Genomic DNA, 18,548 nt, shown 5'->3' with positions numbered 1-18,548 from the left:
CAAAATGTATAATATGATAATTAATTACTAATATTTGAACAACATGCTTAGAGACTAAATTGGCCATAATTCAAAAAGCTGTTGAACCTGCCTCAAACTGATGATGAATCCCAGTTTACCATTTTAGCTCTACCTGTTTCTCACTTCCCCTCTTTCTATTATGCTCATATTTGGAAATAGAAAACTTCCATAGATTTAAAAGTAATAGAGAGAAGACCATCCCAGAATATGCATGTTCAGATCATTAAGGATGTTACAATTACAATTTGTACTCTGCAGTATAAATTCTATCACCTGTTTCATAAGGACAATGATAACAGTGTTTTGAAAGAGGGAGTTGAAGTACTTCAGAAAAATGAACAACTTGGAGAAAAAAGAAGGAAAAAAAAGAGAGTTTCACAAGTGATCATCTTGTTTCTATGAGATTTTATTAGATGAGAATTTCACTTGAAACTCAGCTGGATCACAATGGATCATCTGTCTTAAAAAGCTGGAATAATTTTTTTACATTAGTATTTTCTGTGGTTGCAATAGAGGTGTAGCAGTATAAAATGGATGATTATTATAATAATTGAAATTCATTTATATGCAATAAAATACCTTTGTTGTTATCTAGAACTATAAACATTTAGGATACTATTCAGTGTACTACAGCTGTTACTACTTCAGGCTTTAAGCAGTATCTTTACCTGGGTGAGGGACTTGAGTGTTAGAGACTAAAATATGAAAAGTAATTACTGAAGAATAAATTTTAAATGGAAATTGAAACCACTGAATTTTTAAGTATATTTGTATCCCTTCCTATTTTTATAGCTTTAACAGGTGTTCATTTAGTCAGATATTTGTCTGTTGGTAAAAAAATAATAAAATGTTGTATTTTTATCTCTTGATAGATCTGTTGCAATCCAAACAAATATTTTAAAGCTGAGAATGGAATAACAGATTAAACTGTGAAAAGAATAGAATCCCAGAGTGTTCACATTTTACTTGCACTGGGAAGCTAACATGATGGAATATTTCATGTCTTTAAATGGAAAACTTGTTGTGTATCAAACAAAGATGGTGTTCACATAGTAGGAAAGTCCTCTAAAAGAGATCTACCATTATAAGAAAAAAACCCCAAAACATTTAGGTTTGAAAGGCTAGCAGTTGAATAATTTGCATGCTGCAATTTGAGAAATAAAGAAGCTGATAAAAGAAGGAAAAAATGCAATTGTAGTAAACCTTTTGCATCTCTTCTCTGAGATTAGAGGCTAACATACAATTCTGAATAAGTCTCCTAACTCAGTGATAATTCTACAAATAATGTTAAATTTTAACAGACAGAATTGTTTGAAAATGAAAAGAACGTTTTCTGGACAGTTTCTTCTCATGTTACAACTACAAACCACATTGCTTTTCTTCTGAATTTTACTGTTGCAGTAATATTTAAGAATATATAGCATATTGTGGCAGTCAGTGAGTGGTTGGTTCAACCTTTAACCAGTGTCAAAGCCACAACCCTCATATTTGACTATTAAGTACTTGTTCATCTACCTTTCAGTTCTGAAACTGAAAAGCATGAAAATTTTGATTAAATAATAGAAATTCATTCTAGTTTCTTTATAAAGGAGCTGGCGTTCATGCACATTTTACTTTAAAGACCTGAGGGGAAATGATTTGTTGTCATTCACTGTGAAAATATGAATGCTGTATTTGTGCTGCTCTGAGAAAGTTTGTCTGAAGTCTGTCATGCCCAGTGTTTAATAGAAGCTGACTTCAGCTATACAACTTTTTAAACTCACATAAGCAGTTCTAAAGTTTCATTCCTCACTATTTACCTTTTGATCAAAACCAAGGAGAACAGATTGACACCTGAAAGATTCAAGATTGAAACTATTTTGAAATTCTGCCTTTTTCACTTGAAAATTATTGATTGACTGATAATAGGATCATATAGGAGAGAAAATGGGTTAGTCTTCTACTGATGTGCAGAATAACAATAGACAAAATAAGTTAAATAAAATTAGGTTTTACTCTGATGGCATTGTAAATTCAATCTAATCGATGGAACTGGCAATTCCATTCAAGATTTTCTGTTAACCTCCTATAGAACTCTTTTATTCAGAAAGCAGTTTAGATGTTATTCTTTATAGCTGAGCAATGAACAGGTTTGGAGCCCATTTAAAAGATTTTAGTTGATTGCTTTTTAAACAAATAAATTGCCTTTCTCCTCTGTGAGTCAAAATGTAGAAATCTGAACGACCTCTTCTTAGTGATGTTCTTTAGATGATGTTGGTGTCAGTGCAACAACTTCATTAAAGCATGCTTTGTTTCAAAACTATGAGCTAGAGGAAGATATATGAATTCTGTGGGAAAGTTGTATGTAAAAATACCAAACACAGGGTGGTCAGAAAATGTATAGAATGGATGTCTACAACTTACAGGCCAGAATGCAAGTAATTTTTTTGACTCTCTGACTCTTGGACTGCCAAAATTAACACGGAGGTTCCATTTTATCACCTGCTACTTGCCTTTATAGTCTTGATGAGAAAGGGCTTGTTCCCTTCAATTTATCTAACAGTAAAATCTCTGTCACAGTGTGACCTTATAAAATGTGTATCTATAGGGAACCAGTGCTTTGAGTACTGTCAAAATGCTCTGTTGTCTCAGTACAGCTGTTTAATAAGGTGCTATGCTGAAGATAGTGTACTGTGATTTTCTCACCTGGAAAATGAATTTATACACAGCTATGGGGATGCATGGTCTGGGTATCCCACAGCATAGCACTCTGTGCTGGGGAGAACAATCTACAGAAACTTTTTCAACTTTCCGTCTCAGAAATTAAACTCAAACCAATGTTTCTCATTCAATCTGGCACCTGGAATCTATTATCAGGCTGTGTACCTAAACAAAAATGTAAACTGTGTACCTAAACAAAAATATAAACCATCTTCTTTTCCAAGGGATAATTTAGCTCTAATCAGAGCAGGTTGCTTGAAAGTGAACTGTTAGAGACTTGCCATAGCAAACTTAGCAATCCAACAGATCTGGCAACATGAATGAGTGAAGACAGCTGGAAAAGAAGTCAACTGGAGAATAAAATCCTATTTCTCAATATCTTAATATAAATATCTTTATATGAAATTAATTTAACATCAAAAGTTGTTTGCTAACTGTAGCTGAACTAAAATGTTTGAAGTGAGAATCCTTACTACTTATACACTGAATTAAGTCTAGGCTCCTGATGTTGACTGTTCATTACCAGACTCTACATCAAGGATATCATTTCAGAAGAGAAATTTATCTCAAAGTCTACTTCACTCTTAAATGCTTAGCACTTAAATGTTATTTGCCTGCCAGAAAATGAAGCACCAGGATGAATTAGCCCACGTTGCTGACTAGACCGTTACTAATAGAAATATTCCTTAACCTAAACATGTAATCTTTATCATTGATAAACTATGAAAGAAAATACTTGTTGACTGCAAAAGCAAAGCAGCACATAAAGCCATTTCCTTGTTCCTAGAAATGATTTACAAAAATGCAATTGAGAAATTGAGAAATATCTCTGATAAGACCATTTTTTCCTGACATGGAAATTTCCCTTTAATTAAGGCTGTGTTTTAAATTCCCTCTTCCCCAAGTCCCACGCACAGAGTAAATTAGCTCTGGCAGATCTTGACTGCTTCTGGTACATGAACCAGCTTGTTAAGTGTGTTCATACACATAAATGTATGAACATACATTTCTGCCTACCCTTAAGTGAGTCAGAAAAAGCTATTTAGATTTTTTCCCTGCAGGATCAACTTCTGTAAATGTTGTCAGTGTTTTGGTTGCATGGTTTTTTTCATCTCCAACAGCCAGGGCCCAAGGTAAAAAGAGTTCACAAAAGAGAAGTTGGAAAAACTCATCATGGAACAAAGGAAAGATTGGAAATAAAATAATAATTGTTACCCATCTTTTCTCTGCCTTCTTTCTACTATCTATGGCCAAAATCAGAAAAAAAACCTCCATTTGTGAAGTTTCTTAAGCTTTGTCTCAATTTCTCTCTCCTTTGAGAGAGACTTTCAAGTCCTTACAAGTCACTCTTCTGCCTCTCTCAAGATCTGTGTTCTTTATATAAGGTGCTCTCTATCATCCTGCTTATAATATTTGCTCCTCTTTCTCTGTTCAAGGCATCATTATATTCCTGGTATACCTCAAGAAATTTCCTACTATCTATTCCAGAAACAGGTTTTGGTATGGCTTTTCCTCCCATTTTTTTCCCACAAATTCTATTTACTTCAGTATTTGTTGGCAGTGATCTTGTAGTAGTTTCTGGCATTTCACAGAAAATTTCTGTTCCAAGAACTAACTTTCAAAACATGTAAAAGTTTACAGGTACTTAGGTCCAGATTCATCTTGTACATGATTAGGCACACAGCTGAGAGGCCTACACTCTGAACAGAGCTGCCCTATAAACTCAAGCAGCTGACAGAAAAAGAGATACCTTCTTTAGGATCTGTTTTACCATATGAAGGTGTCTGTTTCATTGCACTGGCAATAAGCCTGCCATGGTTAGTCTCTTTGTTTAGGTCCCTAAAGCGAGATAGAATGAGTCTAGGTCTGCTCTTGGCATAGTAATGTATGGTAAATAACTGCATTATTGCACTGAGCTAGTCAATTTATTCTGTTAAAATAGTCTCAATATTATTGAGACCATATATAATACTAATACAGTTCAGTATGAACCTCATTACAAGGGAAAAGGAAGAGAGAGATTTTCCTAGTGAGGGATTAAACATAGATATATAGAATTTGAGATATTAGCAAGCTGGTAGTTTGGAGGAGGCATATTCCCAATTGTTCAAAGTAACAAGTGAAGTTAGAGTTTCCCACAGTGAACTAAATGCTATCTGAATTACTCATATGTCATGCTTGATTTTTTCCCCATTAAAATAAGTGTGAAAATTTGGCTTACAGACATTGTAAATGTCACCTAGAAACAACAGGGCTGTGAGTGAGATAGAGGCAGAAAGGGCAGCTTAAGTACATGGAGAAGGTAGCCAGAGGATAAAGTCTTAGCAAACTATAAAAACATCTAAATAAATTAATTTAAAAGTTTTCTTTCAATTTTTCAACTCTCTTTGTTCACCTAAGATTTTATTATTGCTACTAAGTTAAACAGCTCTAAAAATAGCACAATTCAACGGATATCAGCATTCTCTTCAGCTACAAATGCTTTTCATATAATTAGGCAGGTTTTCCAGGAGATGTCCGAGGGAATGATTTTGGATTAAAGTGAGGCACAAGATCACAGAAGAGAGAGGGAAGAGTAAGAACATGTCTGTGTATAGCACTCTTTATTGGTTCCGGATTCCGTACTTTGTTTTCAACCCGCTTTTATGCCTCAGTTGCTTTTCCTCTGACTTTGCTGTTTACTAAGGATTTCCCTGAAGAAGGAGTGAGTATTTGTTTTTCATTTACATTATGTAAGGACTCTCAGTATCAACTTTCATCTTAGAATGGCTTGCAGGAGGGGAAGACACCAACAGGTTTATAGGAATTTACTGTGTCAAGTACTGCTGTGTCCACAGAATATTTAAGGGCTTGAGAGATCTTTAAAGTTTTGGAAAGAAAATCTTTCATTTATCAACTAAAACCATGATGATTTAATTCAGATCTTGTTAGGCTATTGCTATTTCAGAGAGGAAAAATGGATGTTTATAGAGAACCTGTCTTCTGCGTTTTAGTTACTCTCAGTGCTATATATCCTTTGAATGATATAGTATAAACTACTGTATTTCAGGTCTGATACTATGTTGGCCTTGGAATTTATTTCCACAGATTGATCAAAAGTGAATGTCAGAAAATCATCTGCCAGTCACAGCTAGAAATGTCTTTTAAAGGTTTTTTAAACCTCTTAGGTTGATGAGAACTTTACATTTCTCTCTCACAAGCTGACCTGTTACATGGATCTTTCTGATATCAGGGTTGAATTGCTGTAGTACACTTGATTGTGTGCTGCCGAAAGGGTTCATCTATCACCTGCAGCTAGAGCAGATTTCAGCAGGTGTGGAGTGGGAGATTTTGCTGCTCTTCAGGTTTGCTATATGAACTCAGTAAAATGAGATAATTTTCTTTTTTTTTTTTTCACTGTAGTGTCTGCCTCTAAAATCTTCTCTACAAAAGCCTAAGGTTTTGAAAGTTTGCCCAGGTGTCAGATCCAGCAGGGGAAGTTCTGGTGGTGAATCCATATAAGTCATAGCTCTCCCTGGGAGCTTTGTGCCTCCCTTAGCTCAGTCTATCTGCAAACACTGCATGAGAACCTGGTGTAAATGTTCCTAAACTTTCTTTCAGGAAGAACTGAATCAAATCTGCTCCTCTACCCACCCTTTTGCAGGCTTTTGTTTGCAATAGGTCTTGTCTTCTCAACTCTTACTATCACAGAGATTATTTATTTTAAAGAGGTTTGAGAGGTGATTTGTGAGGGCTACCTTGGGAAAAAGAACCTGCTCAATTAATGTAGTTTAAAACAAATAAGGACAGAAGTGGTATATTGATTTATTAATGACACAGAATCAAGAAGGAATGTGCAAGATATAATTCAGGTCCAATATGAGCAATATAACAGATAAACAACAATACTAGACATGTAAAAATATTAATATACACCTTTTCAAATACCTTCTGTAATGACTCTTCAAAAGTCTAATGCTCTCCACCATGAATTCACAGTTAACTGTACCCTCTGACCAGCCATGTGTGTCACTAGGCCCTTCCCCTTTCAGGGAGTGCTTCCCACAGCTGCAAACTTCTCCTTCCCTGAGAGATGTGGATGCTCCAGCTCTGTGCCTTTCCTCACCACTCCCAGCTATCCATGCTCCAGCTTGAGAGCACCCTATTGGTTTCATAGGCAAAAAATCATGGGTCTTTGCATGCTGCACCCTGCACTGTTGCTCCACTAACTGCATGTAGGCTTCTTGTAGTGTTCAATGCAGAAGAACACAATACTTTTTCATGAGCTAATAATTTTAATTTTAAACCCTTGATATCTGAGGAAATTTCTTACTCTGAGGGACTCTACAACATGAGTCTCAAGGGTCTGAGCAACCTTACTGTGAACCACAGTGTTCAGAGTTCTCTGGAACAAATCTATTTTCTGTTATTATTGGGTAATTTTTTTCATAAAGAGTGTTGCAAATTCAAACCAAAAATTTCTGGAAAGACAGCCTCTAACAGTCTAAAAATTGAGATTTTAATAATCTGAAAATTAATTTAATATCCCGAATATGTGCTTTGTGTTCCTGTGCCACTGAATGTAAAAATGCAAACTGAAACAGCATTCCATGTCAGGTGACCTTTATATATTGACTTTATTTATTTCTGGTTAGTAGAACATAATTAGCATGGGAAATTCTAATCTAACTAAGATTTTCTACAAGCAAAACATGCTATAGTTTCTGGCAGTATAAATGTACATAGCTGTTTTCTCTTGAACTGGTTATTTGTATCAGAAGGAAACAATTATATCAATTTACTTCAGTCATATCCAATATACAGAAATCCAAAGAGTATGTAATTAATTATGTTTAAGACATGAAACAAAATTTCTCAGATTTGTGGGCCAAATCCATCTCTGTTTTGAGAGAGCTGCCCACGAACCAAAAGCAATCATAATTTACATGTTTTGCCATGGTATAAATTTACAATGAAGGGATAGTGGAGCAAGTATTATAACTAACATAAGATGTATAATGAACATTTGTATGGTAGTATTTTGTAATATGGGAGAGTATTTTTCTGCCTAGATTTCTTGTACATGCAGTCCCGCTTCATCTCAGTGTGCGAACCAGAATCAGGTTATTCTCATGTTAAACTGGGATAAGCTTACCTGTTATTTACCACTTGGACTATTTTTTTACCAACTTATTTGATATATATTTTTAAAAATGTAAAAAAGTTTTTTCCTTATCCCTAAATTTAAATAAATGATGAAATCTATGAGATCTCCACTGAGCCATTGGAGAGTGAATTTGACACTATGGACTAGGTTTAGAAGTGTCATAATTTAATTTGTAAATAAGTAATGTATATAAACTGGTAAAACAAATATGCTAGGAGACATCTGTGTAGAATTTAACTAGAAAAAAGAATCAGCAAGTGTGTACAAAATATAATTTGGGGAATCAAGATACATTCACATATATATTAATATAGTTCTATTCCTCTCTCACCTCATCATAACTGTTAAATAATTTGTATATCCTGACTTTCCTCTTCCTAGAGAACAAGCCAAGTGATTTAAAACAAACTTATCATTTGCTGGGAGACAAATATTGGGGAAACTGTGTTGGAAACAGATCAGAGAGAGGCCTTGTGCCAAATTTAGATGAACTAAGGTTAAACCCTATTGATCAAACATTATGGCTTGAGAGAGTGATTATGAAAAGGTTTTATATAATTAGTATTATATAAGCTCAGTAGAAAGGACGGTTAGGAAGGAAGCTATCAGAAATAATACTGACAGCCTTTGGAAATGCTATGCAGATGTTTGATTTGCCTTTTCATGACTTTGTCCATCTCTGAAAAAGAGTTCTTTGATACTGAGAAGAATATTATGGTATCCTTTGTAATTCTAAAACAGTTTTGGAAAAATTCTTGCAAATAATTCTTGTTCATAATGCACCATCTCGTATGATGTTACAAAAATAATCAATAACAACAAAACATACGTGTAGGATCAGGCGTAGATATTAGAGGAAGATTTTGAAATAAAAATCAGAGAAAAATTGCCAATTAAAAGTGTAAACATTTCTGTATGGTATTTCTGTTAAGCTGTTCTATTTGAGGACTGTAAAACATGACTAACTACATCAGCAGGTGTGGTGTAGGTGTAGTGCAATTATACATTGACATTTTTGCTGGAGCCTACAAAGTACTATTTTGTACTGGCTACCATTCTAGATGTAGACCTGATTAAAAATAATTGAAGGATCAGTTATGTGTTGAAAAATACTTTTTCCTTCAACTAGAAATCTTAGCAAGGATAGTTTGATCCTGAAGATAGTTCCGACAGAAATATGAACTTCAATCTGAAAAGGCATATTATTCTAGTTTTAAGATTTTTATTTCTGTCTTATTCTACTGTTTTTTTGTTTTAATGACAAGCATTTCTATACTTATCCCCAATTGTGTTTTTTTGTATGTTTCCTATTTGATATTAATTTTGACAATTGTATGTAAGTGATATTATCAATACTGCTAAATCAGTGGCTGGTTAAGCCACTCTCTGTCATTTACCAGCAGTCCTGGCTAACCATGTTGGCTCACAGTGGACTGAAAGTTAGCAAATGTAATACCCATACACTAGAAAGGTTATAAGGAGAATCTGGGGAAACTCTTGGTTTGACCTCAGTGCCAGGAAAGGTCATGGAGCAGATCATCCTGAGTGCCATCCTAGGGTATATATGGGACAACCAGGGAATTGGGCCCAGCCATCGTGGATTATGAAGGGTTTATGAAAGGCAGATCCTGCTTGACCAACTTGATCTCCTTCTGTGACCATGTGACCCACTTAGTGGATGAGGGAAACATTACAGGTAACATGATAGAATGAGAAGAAATGGCCTCAAGTTGTACCAGAGGAGATTTAGTTGAATATTAGGAAAAATTTCTTCACTGAAAGAGTAGACAGGCAACGGAACAGGGTACTTAGGGACCTGTAGGAATCATCATCCCTGGAAAGTTTTTAAAAATGGACAAGTAGAGATTATTTTTAAGAAGTAGCCTTTCTTTCCAAGCATATGGCTGAACTATTCCAGGCATTTGGTTAGTGGTGAAGATGGCAGTGCTGGGTTAACGGCATGATGATCTTAGAGGACTTACCAACCTAACTTATCCTATTATTCTGTGAATTTATTTAGACAGGTTTAATGATTTTCCAGAAGAAAAGCATCTTAACCACTGTTGTCTTTGAATTCATAGAATCACAGAATGTTTTGGATTGAAAGAGTCCTTAAAGATTATTTCATTCCAACCCCCTGCCATAAGCAGGTACAACATCAACTACTCCAGGTTGCTCAAAGCCCCATCCAGCCTGGCCTTAAACCCTTTCAAGAATGGAAGGTTCTTCATCTACAACTTCTCTGAGCAACCTATGGCAGTGCCTCACCACCTTCATGGTAAAGAATTTCTTCCTTATGTCCAATCTAAACCTCTTTCAGTTTCAAGCCATCCCACCTTGTACTATCAGCACACGCCCTTGCAAAAAGTCCGTCTCCAGCTCTCTTGTAGGTTCCCTCTAGGTGCTGGAAGGCTCCGAGGTCTCCTCAAAGCCTCCTCTTCTGCAGGCTGGACAACCCCAATGCTCTCAGCCTATCTTATAGGAGACGTGCTCCTGCCTTCTGGTCATCTTCACAGCCCTCCTCTGGACTCGCTCCAACGGGTCCGTGTCTTCCTTATGTTTGGGCCCCAAAACAGTTCTCCAAGTGCAGTCTCACCTCTCTGAACCTGCTGTTTATTATTCTTTTGATGCAGCCCAGGACACGGTTGGCTTTTTGAGCTGCAAACACACTTTGTTGGGTCATGTTGTTCTTCTTGTCAACCAACATCCCCAAGTCCTTCTCCTCAGGATTCTTCTTGATCCATTCCCTGACCAGCCTGTACTTGTGCTTGGGATTGTCCTGATCCCCTTGCAGGACCTTACACTTGGCCTCGAACTTAATGAGGTTCACCCTTGCCCACCTCTGAAGTCTGTAAAGGTCCCTGTTGATGGCATGTGTGTTGGCTGCACCCACTGCTTGGTGTTGTTGGCAAACTTGCTGAGTTGTTTCTCATATTTTGTGTTAACACAAAGTCACATGACCCAGGCACATTTGAAAAATATAAAAGAGATATTCTTCAAAATACCCCCAAATAAAAATGAGTGCATGTTCTGTCAAATATTAATATTAGGTTCTGCAGCTCTTGACCTTATGAGCTATATCATATAAATAATCTTATAAATATGACTGAATGGATAACTTTAAGTAATTGATCACAGAATGTTAACAGTGGTAATTATGCAGCAAAATGTATTGAGGATCTGGATATAATCAATATCAAGTTTTCTTTAAAACATAGAATATAGAATGATAAAAAATGAAATCTATTTATGAGAAAATTTCCATATTAATTCAATACTCTTTGTTCAGTTACTAAATAATCGTCAGACAATCAAATAGGTCTGTAAGCCATGCTGCACTTAAATATTTTATTTCAGGAAATCTTACCTTGGATATTTTTTCCTACATTGAAAAAGCAAAAATTAACTCTTGACTAAGAAAGAATGTTATTCCTCAGCCATAGTTTTGAAAATGTTTGAGAACTATAGTTGACCCTGTAATAAGAAAGGATATTTTGAACAAGAAAATTTATTTTTCTTTTACATGAAATGAAAGAAAACAAATGAAGGCGACAGCTGCAGAACCAGTTTTGTCAAAGGGTAGCAGAATAACATTTTCGTGTAAAAAATAGCTCTCTTTATAGGACTGAGAGCGTTTCTGACTTTTATGCTCATACTCTAGCCACTGTTATGTGATGCAGACTCAGTTTAACAGCTAACATGAGAACTAGTGGCAGCATCAGTAGAGAAGGAAACCACAGAAGCTGTCTAAATTGGTGATAACTGGATTATTAGTTATGTAATACACTGTGCAGTTGTGGGGACTTACAGGTAACTAGAGCAAAGTTGGTCATGTGTAACTTATTTAGCAGTCACTCCTTGAGTAACATCCATCGGTAGAAGAGAAGTGATGGGATACTATCATTCTGTGATTTTGTACACATAAATAACCTTTATCTTAATAATATTGGTGGTTACCTGAATGACAGAGGAGATGAGAATAGAGCATGTAATGTACAGTTGTATCTCCTGTAAAAAACTAAGAAAATATGTCAGGATAAGGAATAGAGAGATAATACAGAGAGGAGGAAAGGTGGAACATGAGAGGCTCTGTCTCACAGAAGATGATGTGTTTTGCTTGAGGAGCTTTAATATCTGTTTGGTAGTTTTACATTTCAACCCATGAGTAAGTTATGGTACAACAAACAATTCAAAAAGAACCAAGATCTCTTTGTGTAAGAACCTCATAAAATCTTAACCCAGAAAAAAGGCCTATTAGCAAGGTTTTTTAGAAGTTTTCAGCTACCAGCTACCATGGAGGAATCATATGAGTTGCAATGAGTATTTTATGATGGTTTGTTCACAGACCAATAGGATCATCTGCAATGACAGCTGGACATGCCAGTGAAATTACGTGCTGTGTGATGATGTGCCAGAAGCAGTTTGATCTAGAACAAGATGCTACTGGAAGGTGGTTGTCAACATCTCAAGTATACCTGTTTGATTAAAACAAAATGGAAGGAAAAGCAAAAGTAGAGTTGTGGGTTGATATTCCTGTACTGTACTGTAAATACCCCAAAAAATTAACAAAGACAAAAATGCAAGTAAAACTGTACTTGTCAGACTCAGGGTCTATAACTAAGTTAAAGAGTGGGACTGGATTGATAGAAGGCATGGATTAGGGAAGACTATAGCGGATTCACCTTAACCAGATGGTCAAAGATGAGTCTTGTGAAGTGAGTGATCTGGTACATTTTGGCCTGAGGAGCAATGCAGTTTAGGCCTGCATTAGATTATCAAACAAAGCCAAAACACAAGTGTGTGCATGTGCTTGTTCCACTAGCATCCTTGCTACCTCATTCTTTAGCATTTATTTTGCCTGTGACAGCTAACAACATCCCAGAAAACACTCAGCCATGATCTGGGTTACTGCAAATCAGGAATAATTTCCAGTGTTTTTATTCCTGGCTCAGGTGTGACTATTCTCTTTTACAGAAGAAGAAAGTTTAGGTGTGTGAATGTAAGTCATAATGGGTCATGAGGCCTCTGGATAGATAGTAATCACCCAAATCCTGCTCTTTGTCACAATCCTTAACTGAGCCGGTGGATTTTGATATTTTCACAGCCATGGAATGGATGAGAGAATAGTATCTACATCCAAGACATAATTTATTCTGACAGTATATATGTAAGGGTTATAAATAGTAGCCCACTGTTTGGTGTATATGCCTTCCTTTAACCTCTGTCAGTCAATGAATAGAGAGTCAACCACTGGGGAATTAATTTCCTTATTTGACATATATTTATTGTAGGTATACACAGCATACTCAGAACTATCCTTCTAGAAGAAGTTTGAGCTTCTGAAATGTAATTGAAAGGCAAAGGAAAAAAGTCTTTTTATACCTAGGGATGACCCTGAATCAAAATTCTAAATCCAAAACCCCTTAAACTGTTCAGACTGATTACATGCATTCTTTTCAAAGTACGTTTCTACAGAAAATATTGTCTTATCCTTGCAATGAATGTCTCTTTAGAGAAACATTTACCCTAAACAAATAACGTTTATGTTATCACACTATTTCGAAAAGCATCTTGTCTGGTAATTAATGATTCTACTTCATTCTAGTAGTAATAATAATAATAATAATAATAATAATAATAATAATAGAACACTTGCTTGTTTAGTAGTAATTTCTCCTGCCTGTGGTCTCAGAGCTTATAGTAAGCATTTACTGTTTTAAAAACTGACAGTTCAAATCTAGTACAAACCCAAGTGGCACTAACAAGCAAATTGTTTCCATTTGTGAAACCTATTGTAGTAATTGCTACTGACTCCAGAGACATTCCCGAGGCAAGAGCAGTAATGATAATTTGGTAGCTTTCTTTTAAGTAGACTTCGTTTACAACAGCTAGCAGATATTTCTGCCTTCAGGCCTGAGGAGAGGTTTATGGACTACAGTAATAGCTTCCCGCTTTAAATTTTTCAAAAGCGGTTGCTTTAGTAGTGAGCCAATAGCACTATGTTTTCCAAATATTATTTCTTAATTATTAAAAACTATCTTCAACCCTGATCCTTTATGAGGTTCCCAAAAATACATGACAAAACTCTTGCCAAAATTTCCAGAGATTATTAATTAAACTTCATATTAGAAAATCATGGAATCATTTATGTTGGAGAAGTCCTTTAAGATCATCAAGTCCAACTTTTAACCCAGCACTTTTAACAGATTACTTCTTGAAATTGGAAAAGGAAAACAGGGATGTCAACCTACTGCAGTCCTTTATGTAAAGCAAATATGATTTCTATGCATTTTCTTTGAAAGTCTAGTCTCTAGACCCTTTACCAGCTTCAACGTCCTTCTCTGAACATGCTCCAGCTGCTCAATGTCTTTTATCTGTGAGTGTCCCAAAGATGAGCACAGGATTCAAGGTGTGGCCTCATCAGTGCCAAGTACAGAAGGTCTAGTCACTGCCCTGGTCCTGCTGGACACACTGTTGTTAATACAAGTCAGGATTTCATTGGCCTGGGACAGCTCTATTTCCATTAGGAGAACTGTGCTTGATCACGTCCCAGCTGTTGATGACAACAACGTGTTATTATATCCACTGCATAGACTGGAGAGTCAGAGCATCTTATTAGAGGAGCAAGACCAAGTTATAAAGAGCAATGTAGAGCAAAAGTCTCTGAGTTGAATAGTTTAAAAAGCAGTACTAGGACCAGTAGACAGTAAACTGATGCTTTTACCCTCTTATTTTCATTTAAGAACTCATGCGTTAAGAGATTTGGACTTCTTTAGGATCCTAGTTTAGGTAGGTGATAAAAAAAAAAGTTGGATTGGGAAAGGATCTTATAATATATCCTTTTCAAAAGATCAATGCTAAGATCCTTTGCCAATTCAAAGTTGACAAAAAAACTTTAATATTGCAATTACACAGGAGTTGGAGTCAATGACCCTTGTGGGTCCCTTCCAACTCAGGATATTGCAGGATTCCATGATGATGATGTGCTCCCATACCTTTCGGAAGTCTGACCCTAGGTCACCTTTCCCATCCCCAGGAGTCTTCATTGAGAAGGTGGAATGTTTGTTGCAGTCAGTTTCCCATCCCTGCTGCAGTCTCCACTTACTACTAAAAACAGATACAAGTATATATGACAAACCTTTTGTGTGAAGGCTAAGCTTTGAGCTCGATTTTTCTGTACTCATGTGCTAGTGTAGCAAATTAGAAATAGTTCTGTAAATAGCATAAAAAAAGATTTATAACTGAAGAAAAGTGAGAGAAGTAGTATGAAACTTAGTCTAGAATGTTATCTGTTTATTTTTTCAAAACCATTGTGTTAGGAATTTTGACACTGACCTATAAGAACAAAAACAGTTGACAATCTACATTGCAATAATTATTGGTAAAAACAGTGCAGAGAGGAATCTTAAACACCCCTCCCAGACAATTTAAAAAAAGTGTAGGTGGGTCACAAATGACTGGAATGAGGTTCACAAAGAGTAAATTAATTAATAGACCAATGCAATTGCTAAATGTCATTTGCTCCTTTTTTTCTTTTTTTGTGATACATATAAAGCAGAAACCACTTCTCAGCCCATGGTGTTTACTTGTATTCTACCCTTATATAAATAAACCACATGGATTCTCAGTTCAGTAGATATTCTGAAAGAATATTTTGGGCATCCCAGTGTTTTCTGCTGGAAAAACTGATTATTTCTTGAAACTGGAGAGAGTATAGCAGGGGTGCCTACCTCCTGCAGTCTATTATGTAAAGCAAGTACTAGAAAAATAATCCTTTCAAGGAAAGTACATAGAAATTGGTATTTCATGTCTTTATACTCCAGTATTTCTTGCATTGTTTTGTCTTTGTCCCGTTCTTTTTAATTAAGTACATCAAGGGCACAGAAACTGGAATTGCAACTGAAGAAATTATTAATTCCAAAAAAATTATCAATCCATTTCTCAAAAAAGTTTGTTCCTCATGTTCATTTGGACTTAGAGGTAATTGAAGACAACAGTTGAGTTTTTTAATCATATAATGCCTATGAGCATATATCTCAGAGCAATTTAGAAGGACTTAGACACGAATTGTTAAACATTCTAATTCTGGAGACAACCTTTATTGAAACTGTCTAAATCTTCAATTTTTTAATTACATAAAAGGGATGTAATGCAGAATATTTGAAACAGGTCACAGAGAAATTTATACTACTCACAGTGGCTCCAGTCACTTCCTGGTAACTGGTGTAATATGTATGGAAGAATATGACTCAATTTTCTACTTCCCTTCCTTAGTACTTCAGAGAATTTCCCAATTGCTCTTCCTGTGGAGTGGAAATCCTGAAATGAACTGTTTGTGTGGCAGACAAAATTATTCTCAGTAAAAACAACGAACTTCAAAGTTAACACAGTGGGATCAGCAACACACCCTTTTCAGAAAAGTTAGATATAATAATATAAAAGTTGCTGATATATTATATATTTAAAAACTGAAAGAAAAATTCTGGCTGACTTGAAACTGAATTCTGGAAATAAAATAGTTCTACTTTGTGTATTATCTATAGGAATAAATCACTGTTGTATGACTGCCTGATGTGGAGGTACTGAATATATGTATGCTGAATATATTTGCTATCTTATATATTTACTATATATTTATTGTATATTTATTATATGTGATATATATTTATTTTCTTGTGATCTCTTCTCCTTGATAGTAAATTATTAAAAAGCCATTTGCTTTATATTTAGTAATCGAAGCATGACAGAGTTTTACACTGTTGTTTGTAGGTTTGTTATGTTAATATTCACGGCTGTGAATATTAGCTGTGTCTCTTTCAATTCTTGACATAGAGAATTAGGGTTCCTTCAGGACTGCTTTGCAGCTGGAGGTTTTTTTAAACTCTGTGAGGACTCATTTTGATGGCAGCAATTCACCTTGCTCATCATTCCTCTGTGCAGTCCCTTCCTCATTACTGTCAGTGAATTCTGGTCTCTTCCTAAGTTTTATTTTCCTTAATCTGGAAAATGACTTGCAGATGCCTTCTTCTTCACCATTGGTTTAATATATCTTCTTCTGTACAGGTGTTAGAGCATGAACTTCTAAAACATCTAGTCCCTGTGTATTATCATGTTGCATTTTCACTTTGTTCTGTCTCAGGGTGCACCCCTATGGTATTCAATGTAACTTGAAAATGTTACATATGTCAGAATCATCCACATTCCCTGAGCACTATTCTGGATTGTCTTTTGTTCATCTCCAGTGTACTTCATTTGACGTTTTTGTTCTGGAAGACTACCATATGTTATCTGTGATATTTTTTCCCAATGTGTGTTGTATGAGAAGTTATTTAGCACAGGCCTCTGCAAAAGAAAAAAAAAGCGCAAAACTGTCAGCTTAGAATCTTCTGTTGTTCCTGTTGTTCATTTGGACTTGCATACTGTGGGTGGCACTTGGGGGCTGGTTTGTTGCTGCCTATAAAAAAGATGTGCCTTTTATAAATGACAGCATTGCTACCTGACAATACATTGAAAGATTCAGATGAAGACTGAGTACTTGTATTTTTATCGTGAAATACCTATATGATAGCAGCAGCAGTCAAGCCACCTTGCTGGGCTGACCTTATTCAGTTTACTTCAGAGTGGAATTGCAATTCCCTATCCCTCCCTAGGTTTCTGTGTTGGTAAAAGAAATGTGTGTAAACAAATTTGCAATGAAAAATTCTTATACTTACTTTTTATGTAGTGAAGACTCATCCTTGGTGTTGAGCTGTAAGAGACTGTAATAGTGACAGCATAATTCAACTTTCAGAGCCAGCAGCCTCTGACAGTCAAAAACTGAGGGAATACCCACAGCCTGGTTTGTTAGATACCCTGAAAGGAGCAATGACATATCTGAAGCATGGTCTGCTTTTCCTCTCCCTACCTTTTTCCCCAGACATACTGGTTTATTGGTGAAAGTATTCAGGCAGTGCTAGCAAAGGCTGAGTAGGAATTCTTTCAAGAAGGTTATATTTTTTCTCTCCTGTATCTTGGGTGGGCCAGAAAGTCTCTGGAGATTACCAGTGGCCTTTTGTTTCTGACGTGGCTTTGCAGCTCGATCTTATGAAGTCATTGCAGACAGTGAAACATTGCCAAGTTTTATAACTTCAGGCAAAAATTTTCCAAGTTAGTTTGTCTTTACTTGCACTTGCAACACAGGGTCCTGAAGTTTTTTGACATTCATCTGCTCTAGACTGAGAGCTCAGAGTATTAGATTATATGATTAAAGACTAATGCCCATAAACAAAAGGATTCTTGGAGACCAGGGGAGCTGTGGCAGGTAGAGGGACCTCAAGAAGCTAAGAATTGCTAAAGGAGTATCCTGACCTGGCACTCCCAGCACTTTCTATGGGAAGTGATGAGTCCCTGGACCTCATGAGAAACTCACCAAGACAAGTTAGCCCAAGGAACCCCCACTTTTGACTACCTTGCAGAATACCGGGTACAGGAACTGCGATGAATGCAGGGGGAAAAGAATTTTGGGATTCTGTTACTTTTATTATCACGTGCTTTAAATTTGGGAATTTTGGGATGATGTGACACTTTTATAATGGGATGTTTAGTGAAAGGACAAAAAGAAAAGGAAAGGAAAGGAAAAGGTGGGGCTTGATTGTATTGGGGAGGAACAAGTGTGGTAAAGAAAGGAGAATGGGTAAAGGCC

This window comes from Aphelocoma coerulescens, chromosome 1A (genome assembly GCF_041296385.1).
Source record: "Aphelocoma coerulescens isolate FSJ_1873_10779 chromosome 1A, UR_Acoe_1.0, whole genome shotgun sequence".
NCBI classification, from domain to species: Eukaryota; Metazoa; Chordata; class Aves; order Passeriformes; family Corvidae; genus Aphelocoma; species Aphelocoma coerulescens.
This window is presented reverse-complemented; position numbering follows the sequence as displayed.